Below are 10,378 nucleotides of genomic sequence, written 5' to 3'. Positions count from 1 at the left end.
GAGGCTTCTCTTACCCATTTAAACTCAAATTCTAACTTTTATTGACCTATTCTCTGCTTTCACTGCCAAGAATCTATACTCTTCATTACATGTGAAATTCCCTATGTTCCTCGGCCAGTGATTTCCAAGTACAGCTGTGTCCCTCTAATAGTCCCTGATTAAAATACTAATCCCTTCTTAGGAGAAAAGCTTTAGGCTTCCAGATAGTCCCAGGATTACCATACAACCCTCCAGAAAATGAAAAACGTGTCAGTCCCAGGATCCAATCAAGTCAGAAGAGAGTTTGAGTTGAGAAATCCAATCTAATGCCCTTTACCTTCATGTGGGGAAACTGAGGCCTCAAACCGTGTTCAGTGTTTTACAGATAGATACAGAGCAAGAACTAAACCTTGAGCAGCAAAAACCTTCGTATGAAAGATGGTTTCTACTAAACAATGTTATTTCTAGCAAGATAGAAATAGCAATCTGATACCAACATGTTCTGGTCCCCAGAGAGACAATGATAAAGGTTATGGAAACAGTGCTTTTTCTGTACTTTGTGAAATTTAAAACAAAACAAAACAAAAACTCTCTCCTGGAGATTTCTTCAGATGTGAAGAAAGAAATCGGGGATAATTGTGCTGTCCTAGCCAGAAGCACAAGCCCTAAATTGTCTCCATCATGCTAATGAAAGATGCCCAGTCAGCAACTGTGGAGACTCAAATCCTTCTGTTTTGAAAGGCAAAGCTCTAAGCCTCAGTACATATTTAGAAAGTGGAGCAGAGAGACGCTAATTCAATTTCCATGACCAATTCTATCTCGAACCCTCTTTCTCGAGTTGCAGCAGCTCCCAATGAGCATCATTTGTGAAGGTGTTATTTGCCTACTCTAAGAACTGAACCAAGACCAATAATTCATTTCATAAGTCACTGAACAGTTGACAAAGGATAATGACTTTCAGTCAATCTTAAGTCGGGGATAGATTCAAACCAAAGATGTAAATGTGAAAGTCCTCTACCCACTGTCCATTATGCAGCCTTGAGGTAGTTAATTTATGCTTAATGCAACTGTATATTGGAAAGCTGAAAGTAACTGAGTGGTAATTAATCTTCAAAAATGCATGGAGCTGTGACTTTTCCTAAAAGCTTTTCACTCAACCCACTTTGGAAAGGGGCATTCACAAACTCCTCCACATTGAATAGGTGTAGCTGTGCGTACAGGGCTTAGCCAAGCACAGCATGCTTTTGTGGACCTCACTGGAGCAACAAAGTAAAATTCAATTCAAGTTGCAGGTTCATGATAATATTAGTTTTGGTGACTGATTTTTTTATACATTGTGTTGAGGCAGATTTCTGTGGTAGATGCAGTGATTTTACTATACCACTCAGTGTTTCCCAAATCCATTATTTATAAGCTCTCTATAAGATGACTAGCATATCTATCATTATAAATACGTTGAAACTTTTGGACAATAGTATTCTACTAGTGATAGATTTTCGTTTTAACTATCTATAAATGAGCACTGATGATTCTTGGTAGAAAATTGCATATTTCTAAAATGTGCGAAGTGCTTTCTTTGCACAGCACAGAGACATTCACAGAAGAGTTGTAGCTAGAGGAGATATCAGCATTCTCTGTGCAGGCCTCTTATTTTGCAAATGAGAGGACTAAAGCTTGAGTGCTCACATGACCTGCCACTACTCACAGGGCTTGGACTCTAAGCCAACTCTCTTGATTGGAGTCCAAGGTACTTTTGACTTTACCTCATACTTCCTTACCTGCCAGAAGCCAGTTCCAGCATGTCATAATTGCAAGAGTTTCATCAAAAGGTTGATGGACCTTGGGGATCAACAAGGGCTAAGTCACATATGTTGTCACCTGTTGGGAATGGCTAAAGGCATTTTCCCGAACCTGAAAAGGGATGGATTGCATGCTGCCAGACAGCTCAGGGCCTCTTAATCTACATGGTATTGCCTCCTACTGGCCAAACACCTGAACAGCCTTAGGCAAATTCCCCCATTCTGACAATGCTTGTGTATACCCTTTGAAGTATATATCTCCACCTCGCCTCAGGACAATTTGTGTTAATAAAAAGCATGGGGTCCTAAGACCAGGAGATCTTAGTTCCTTTTAGCTAAGCTCCTCTGACCCCCAAATGCCTTTCAAAACTCTCTTTATGAAATTACACACAGACCCTTCTCCAGATTGCTGAACCCTTCTAGGTGCTGGAACAAGAATCCTGGCACTTACCCACCTTTCATTATGTTGAAATATGACAGATGATAAATTAACAAAACATATAATTAATGTGAAAATAGATAATTTAAAATGAGATGATTACTTTTTTAATCTATGCATTTTTATTTATAAAACAAAATGTTTTCTCCCAGGAAAAGTGACCAGTCCAGCAGGCTGTCTGTTTATTGAGTAGCAGCCCTGTGCTTAGATAGCATCTGTGGACTCAAAGTGAACAAAACACTATTCCTGCCAGTAGGAGCTCAGGATCAAATTGGGAATAATTATAATGCCAACAATAAAATCAGTACTGGGAAAGTAATTTAAAGTTGGGAGGGGAGAGATAACTGGGTCAGCAGAGGTTTCAAGAATTTAAATTGAAAATGGTTTTGAAATTAAGATTCAAATAGATGGAGGAAAGTAAACACCAAAAACTAGAAAAACAATAAGCGAAGGAAGGAAGCTAGAATCCATAGTCATAAGGTGACAGTGCTCCAAACAACCTACAGGCCCATTTTACTTTGAGAGGAAGAGTAGACTTCCTGGCCCAGTCTCCTTGGTTTCAGCTACTTGTTCGTGACCACACTTTCTCCTCAGATGTAATGTTTGCAAAATTATTTTGATATTATTGTTTGCATTTATCACTTTGCTTTTTTTGCTGCTTCTTTCTGCTTGCAAGAAATATTTCACTTTTCATAGTATCAATTTTTAAATTGTGTTTATTCATATGGCACAATACAGAAAATGTAGTGGGCACTGGACTGCAATGATGAATGAGATGAACATGACCCTAGCTTTTACAGTCTACGGGAAGACAGGTAATTAGGAACAACTGCAATGAAGGGTAACTATATCTATGTATGATAAAGACAGGACAGAATGGCCTGGCAACACATGGCATGGGCATCTATACAAGCTCTAGTATCCCAGAGAAGCTCCCCAGAAAAGGAGAGAGTTGGTTGAATACTGAAGGATGGGTAGGAAGTAGCTAAAACAGGAGCGCTAATAGTGGGTTGGGGCAAAATATTTCAGGCAGAGTGATCAGCATATGCAATGGCCAGAAGTAATAGAGAACATGGGAACATCCAAGTACTGGGCAAAATAATGGGAAGTGGTGTCATGGTTGACAGGTGAGGCTAGAGGGGGAGAGGCAGGAGGCCAACATGAGGCAACTTGAAAACTGGGATATGCAATTATATTTTCTCCTTGGGGTAAAGATTACATTATTTTGAGTAGGTTCTTTAGCTCAGCTTTTTTGTCTGGGCTTGTAGCAAGCTTATTAATGGAACGAATGAAAAGATGGTATTTTAATGTAATAATATTCTGTATGTAGAGTTTTAAAAACCAAAGTAATGGGTCAGATCTTTATCCTACAGGCAATGAGGGAAACTCATGCAATATTTGACAAAATAAATATGACATGAAAGTGGTATTTTATGTATATGGTCTGTAGCAATGCTAAAGAGAAAAGATGACAAGAAGCAAGCAGATGAAGAGAAAAATACTACCTGGAAATGCAGTATCTATTAGATGACATAACTGATTCGATGTAAATTAAGTGCCATTTTGAAGCAATTGCTCCTTAAAGATTGGTAGTTTACCTATGAGATTATTCTCAAATTCCAGTGTTAGCTTTTGCAAAATGGTGATTTTTTATCATTTAGGATAGTTTAAGTCTTATGATTTTGACTTTCTCAGTGTGGCTAGTAATTTTGGAGAACAACTGGCACAAAATCCATAACTTGATTATAATTTTGAAATACATGCCTTCTTTACAGAAAATGAATAATAAGTAGATAAATTTAAAGAGCAGCTGTGAGAATACAAAAATACAGCTCTAGTCAATATCTTTCTGAGGAGGGGGTTGTGTGAACACTTACATGGTAAACATCATCTCATTCAGAACCATGTCTGTCCTCCACAATCCTTCCTCCTCTTTTAACCCTCCACTCTTCCTGTGTCCTGTCCCCTTGTTTTCATCAACACCCTGCCCCAAACTTGAAACTCCACACTGGGACCAAGCACTTAAGTCAGTGGTTCTCAACTTTCTGGCCCTTTAAATACAGTTCCTCATATTGTGACCCGACCATAAAATTATTTTCGTTGTTGCTTCATAACTGTAATGTTGCTACTATTATGAATCGCAATGTAAATATCTGATATGCAGGATGATCTTAGGCGACCCCTGTGAAAGGGTCGTTTGACCGTCAAAGGGGTCGCGACCCACAGGTTGAGAACCGCTGACTTAAGTCATTCACTCTCCTAGATATCCAGCCTCCTCTGCGTGGTTTTTATTTCTCTCTCTCTTTCCCAACCTCGGCATCTCCCAACCACAGCCCTTGGTCATGTCATTCTCTTAATTCTTCCTACTAGTACAGTGTGGCCCTAGCAACTTTTTTTCTTTTTTTGCATGCAAATGCTCAGATTTCTTATTTAATCAACATAGCAGTCTGACAACTACCAGAGTTTTACAAATTGGGACTTTGAGATAACAATAAAGATACATTTAAAAAAATAATCATTTAAACCTTAAAAATAATGTTTGAAAAAGGGGACATATATAATACTTTCAACAATAAAAAATGTTTAAAAAAATAATTTTGTGATCACATGATGTGCTGAGAAATAATACAACAGAGTAAGCCTATTTTTAAAGAATCAAACAAAAATTTAATGATCGTGGTACAGATAGTTTAATGTATTTATTTTTGTTGTTAGTAACATCCCTGACATACAGTCTACCTTCAAAGGATGCAAAAATACTTTATCACTTAGGCCTAAGATTTATTTGCTAGAAATGTGTGCCCGTAAATCACTGCATACCGGTAATGTTTGCCATCTGTGTGTTTTGTGTTTTGTGTTTCATTTCAGACTTGAAGTCCCCATGCTTAAAGAGATCTCTAGATGGAAGGTGGGTGTGATTAGAGAGGGAATATTCAAACAACAGTATTGCTCTAGTTTCATAACAATGTGGAGCTGTAGAAACTGCAAGAGGTAAGCTCAAGAATCATTTCCCAGACTCAACAGCCTGGGATATTATTTTGTTTACTCAGCTATTATTGATCAACTTCTCTAAACATAGCATTTGAATTTTTTTTAATATTAAGCAACCTGACTATAGACCTCATGAGTTTAGAATTAACTTCCTGTTAAAGGTAGAGCTCACCCTCAGAAGAGCCAGTTAGAGGAAGAGGAGTTGAGTAGGAAGAGGTCTTGCCTTAAAGTGAAAGAGCTTAATTTACTCTTAAGAAGACCAGAAAAGAATTCCCAATTATTTGGTGGCCCAAAAGCCCCACAACAGGGACCTTCAAGATTGTTGCTTTTGTTGCTGTAGACACCTTTCATTATCTCTAATATTTTGTATAATCACAGACACTTCATAGAGTGGTTTGGTGGACAGTCACATCAAAATAATGAGTTCAATTCTGGGTATACAAAGAGCATAGGAATGGAATGGAAGCTGTGGGATGGAATCTATAATGTAGTCTAAGCCTGAATGGAGGGAAGACTTAAGATCAGAAATGCTTAGGATTTTATAAGATTCTGGGAATTTACCAAAGTCTTAGAAAATACATGAGAAATCCCATAGAATGTGCAGGTGAACTAGCTGATTGTTTTTCATTCTGTTCTGATGTCTGCTGACATCTAATTTATAATCCATTTTGTGGTAGTCCCAATTATGTTTTAGGCCAAAAAAATGTGTAAACACTCACAAAGGTTGTTCTCTCCTTTATTGTTATGTTCATATTTATTTTATTCCATCCATGGTTGTTGAAAACTATGTCTGGGTCTGAATAGTTATTTGGGGTATTAATAACCCTCCAACTACTAGCTCATTCATTTTGGTGGGTGTCTTTTTCTGCCCTCTGTCCTTTCTCGTCTATTTCTCTCGCCCAAGATATATGACTTAGCAAAGCTCTTTCCTGAAGTCCCAATTGATGATACATACATACATTGAGTCACTTATTTGCAGACTTCATCTGCTCACTGGAATTGAAGTTTGCAAAGGTCCCTTACTGCTCATAATTCAACTAAAACAAAGTAATTTTTAAAGTTATTTTATGTTTTAAGAACTTAGTTCATTCTGCTTCCACACATTATAAAATTACCTAACCACTATAGGCAGTGTTCCAGAGAACAGGCAATGTTCCATCAACTCCATGAGCCTAGACAGCCTTTCAAAGAAATAGATCACACCTTCCCTAAGAGAACTAATGCTGGATTGGACACCATATGTATCATAGACACACAAACTGATATAATGGCAGGAAGCTGGAAGGCCATGCAATTCAATCATTTAAATGAAGAAACTGAGTAGTTCATACACATGCCTAAAGCTACACAGTTAAATAATAAAAAAAGTTTGGACCAGAGACTGTTACCCCTGACTTACAGCAAAGCAGGCAAGCAAAAATCAGTAGAGTCTCTGTAGATCTTTGGGGAAGGGATTATTTCTCTTTTCCATTTCCATAATCATAATTGTATACACATTATAAGAAGCATGGGGATGGGGGCATTTATTCTGGTCAAATTCCAATAAAGCAGTGGTTCTCAACCTTCCTAATGCCTCGACCCTTTAATACAGTTCCTCATGTTGTGGTGACCCCCAACCATAAAATTATTTTTGTTGCTACTTCATAACTGTAATTTTGCTACTGTTATGAATCATAATGTAAATATCTGATATGCAGGATGTATTTAGACGACCCCTGTGAAAGGGTCGTTTGACCTCCAAAGGGTCGTGACCCACAGGTTGAGAACCGCTGCAATAAAGAGACTATGGCACATTTTAAAAGGCACACAAAAGAGTTTCACAAATAGGAGTATCATTTGGATTTGTTTACAATGTCCCATGATAATTACTTTAAAAGAGACAGCACCTTTTGGAAAAATAAGTTATTTTGTGTTCAACAGAAGTTAGTCACATAAACTTATAGCAGTATCTCATGAGAAAGTGTGCTCTTGATCAATATTCTTTAGATATTCTTGTTAAATGGGCCCTCCAAGAGAAAGGAAATATCATTAGCACTTCAAGCAATCTCATGACATGCCAGTGTTTTGGGAGCCAATTTTACATCCACGAGATGCTAGCATATAAGATGTCAATGTAAAATCAAGCAACTATTTATTACATCCCAAGCTAGAGGATCTTGTTCCATATATCAGTTCCTGATACAGAGCCCTAAAATGGAAGAATCTGATAATGGAGAAGGCAAAGATATCATGGGACTGACCTTCATGTGTCCTTGGGAGCACATCAATGATGCATGCAGGTTATTCCAAAAAGAGAATAAATGCTATAGACATTGCTTTTTTAAAAAAAGAAAATTTGTTTAAATATACTGTTTCTTTTTTTAATATATTTTATTGATTTTTTTACACAGAGGAAAGGAGAGGGATAGAAAGTTAGAAACATCGATGAGAGAGAAACATCGATCAGCTGCCTCCTGCACACCTCCTACTAAGGTTGTGCCCGCAACTAAGGTACATGCCCTTGACCGGAATTGAACCTGGGACCTTTCAGTCCGCAGGCTGACGCTCTATCCACTGAGCCAAACCAATTAAGGCTATCCTATTTCTTTAAGACTCAAAAGCAGAAAGATCCATTTTTTTAGTCATACTATATAATTTTATTTGTTTCAATGACTATATTTTCCCCATCAGACCACTTTAGTACTCCCCCACTATCCCCTCATGGACCTTCAGGAAAAATTGCCAATTCCATCTGCCCCAGCTCTCTCTGCCATGCTTCCAAAGCCGCCCTCTCTGCACAATTCTTGCTCAGTCCACTGATCCTGGCTCATCTCCCTATTTAGATATGCATCCAAACAATAATTATTATCTTGAGTGGAAGTAGCTTGATATAGTGTAAAAAACCCCCACAAAACTGGGTGGGGAAATGTTGGTGTTTTGTCATAGCACTGGTATTAATGGGCCATGTGATTTTTTACCAAGTCATGTAAAATCACAGAAATCTGTTTTCCCATTTATAAAATTGAGATGATGACATATTCTCTATATTACATAGAGGGTAGTTATAAGCCTTACAAGAAATGGTAATATGTATAAGACAACTCTGAAAAGTAAATAACATTATCCATATTTGCAAAATGTGGATATTCATGTTTTGGTCAAAATAATCGATAATTACTCTGACCTTTCTTGGAGTCTTTAATTCCGTGTCCTATGAGATGGAAGATCAAGTTTTAATATGATTTTAGATAAAGCTACTTCCTCATCTAGAAAATTAATGAACACTGAAATAGAGCTATGTGGCTCTGAGGCTATGAAAGTTAGGGTTCCTGGGAGTAGGAAACATAATTATAAGAAAGTGAGAGGCTACACACAGCTTTTCTTTTTTTTCCCCAGGGAAAGGATATTTTAAAGGAAAACACTCACTGTGTGGTATGGGGAGAGGTAGTCTTTTATACTGAATATAAATTATTTTTGTAAGTTTGGGATTGAAAGAGACTATCAAAAATAACCTTTTTATCACACTATGAAAATCCACAGGAAGGGAACAGAAAGGAGGAAAGATGAAAGAGAGACAGAGGGAGGGGAAGAGAGGGAAGGAGGGAGGGGAGGAGGGAAGAAAGCATGGAGAAATAAAGGAAGGCAGAAAAATAGAGAGAAAGAAAAGGAAGAAACGAGGGAGGGAAAGAAAGAAAGAAACTATGCATTAATAAGCTGAATTACTGGAGTCACTCACTTTTTCTGAACTTGACTGACAAATCAGAGGACTTGGACTAGAGGACTACTAAGGTCTTTGGGGAATTTCACAATTTTAATTCTCTTTTTTGAACTCTATAGTGCCATAAACTATTTTCTTTGCATAAGCAAAGGCTAGAAAAGCACTATTATGGAGCATCGCTCTCCAATATATTTTGTTACAATGAAGAGAAAAAGAGGGTTAAGGATAATTCTGCCATACAGTGTTAAACACTAAATAGTGTTTCACCTTATTAAAAATGAGCAGATCCTTCAGCATACGGCTAATGTGCTGAATGCGGTGGTTGAAGCTGTCTGTTAACCATTAAACTAAATAGAACACCATTTCATGCCTGACTTCCCTCAGCTTTATGAGGGTTGCAGTGCCATGTGAGAAAAGGTAGTGAGGAATCAGGAAATAAAAAAGGTCCTCTTTGTGATGGGTGACAGTCTCCTCTGATTTAAACGTCTTTTTAAAAGAGCACCAATTCCCAACTCATGGGAGCAGAACATTTTCGCAGCTGGCATTGCCTACTTGGATGACAGCACAATTGAAATAAAATGAACTAGTAACACAAAGCTTCACAGATTATAAACACAGTGATAACACATTGGTCTAGCGAAGAGACCAATTAAATGAACAACCCTTTAGATTTCACTACCCGTGGTCGGCGAACTGCGGCTCGCGAGCCGCATGCGGCTCTTTGGCCCCTTCAGTGTGGCTCTTCCACAAAATACCACGTGCGGGCGCGCACGTACAGTGCGATTGAAACTTTGTGGCCCATACACAGAAGTCAGTATTTTGTGGAAGAGCCACACTCAAGGGGCCAAAGAGCAGCATGTGGCTCGCGAGCCACGGTTTGCTGAGCCGCAGTTTGCCGATCACTGCTGACTAAACCATCCTGGCCCAAGGCACAACTGAAAATTAGGTTGGCCCTAAATTCCCCCCTGTCCCTTCAAGGCTTCTCTTCTCACCTCCCTTTCCTCAATCTTCCTTTTCCCTTTACCATGTACAGTGTACCATTTCTTGGGATCCAATATTTTACCCTGGTTTCATCGATCTTGCAGCTTATAATTCACGTATTGAAGTGTTAAGAACTTAGTTTTCTCCCCTGAAATGATTTGATTGTAAAATGGAGCATTGACAAGTGCAGTGGTTTACCTCAGCGATTTTCAACCAGTGAGCCAGCCACCAGACCTTTTAAAACATGCAACACCTGGCTAGTCAGGGGCACTGACCTCTGTTCCCTTAGATCAGGGGTGGGGAGCCTTTGTTCTGCCAACGGCCATTGGGATATTTATAACATCATTTGTAGGCCATACAAAATTATCAACTTAAAAATTAGCCTGCTATATTTGGTCAAACATTTAATTAACTCACTCCTAATGCCTGGGAAGGGCTAGCCCCAATGATTTTGTGGGCCTTATATGGCCCTCAGGCTACATTCCCCATACC

The sequence above is a fragment of the Myotis daubentonii genome, chromosome 8 (genome assembly GCF_963259705.1).
Source record: "Myotis daubentonii chromosome 8, mMyoDau2.1, whole genome shotgun sequence".
Lineage (NCBI taxonomy): Eukaryota > Metazoa > Chordata > Mammalia > Chiroptera > Vespertilionidae > Myotis > Myotis daubentonii.
The sequence above is the reverse complement of the archived record's forward strand: the minus strand, read 5'-3'. Positions refer to the sequence as shown.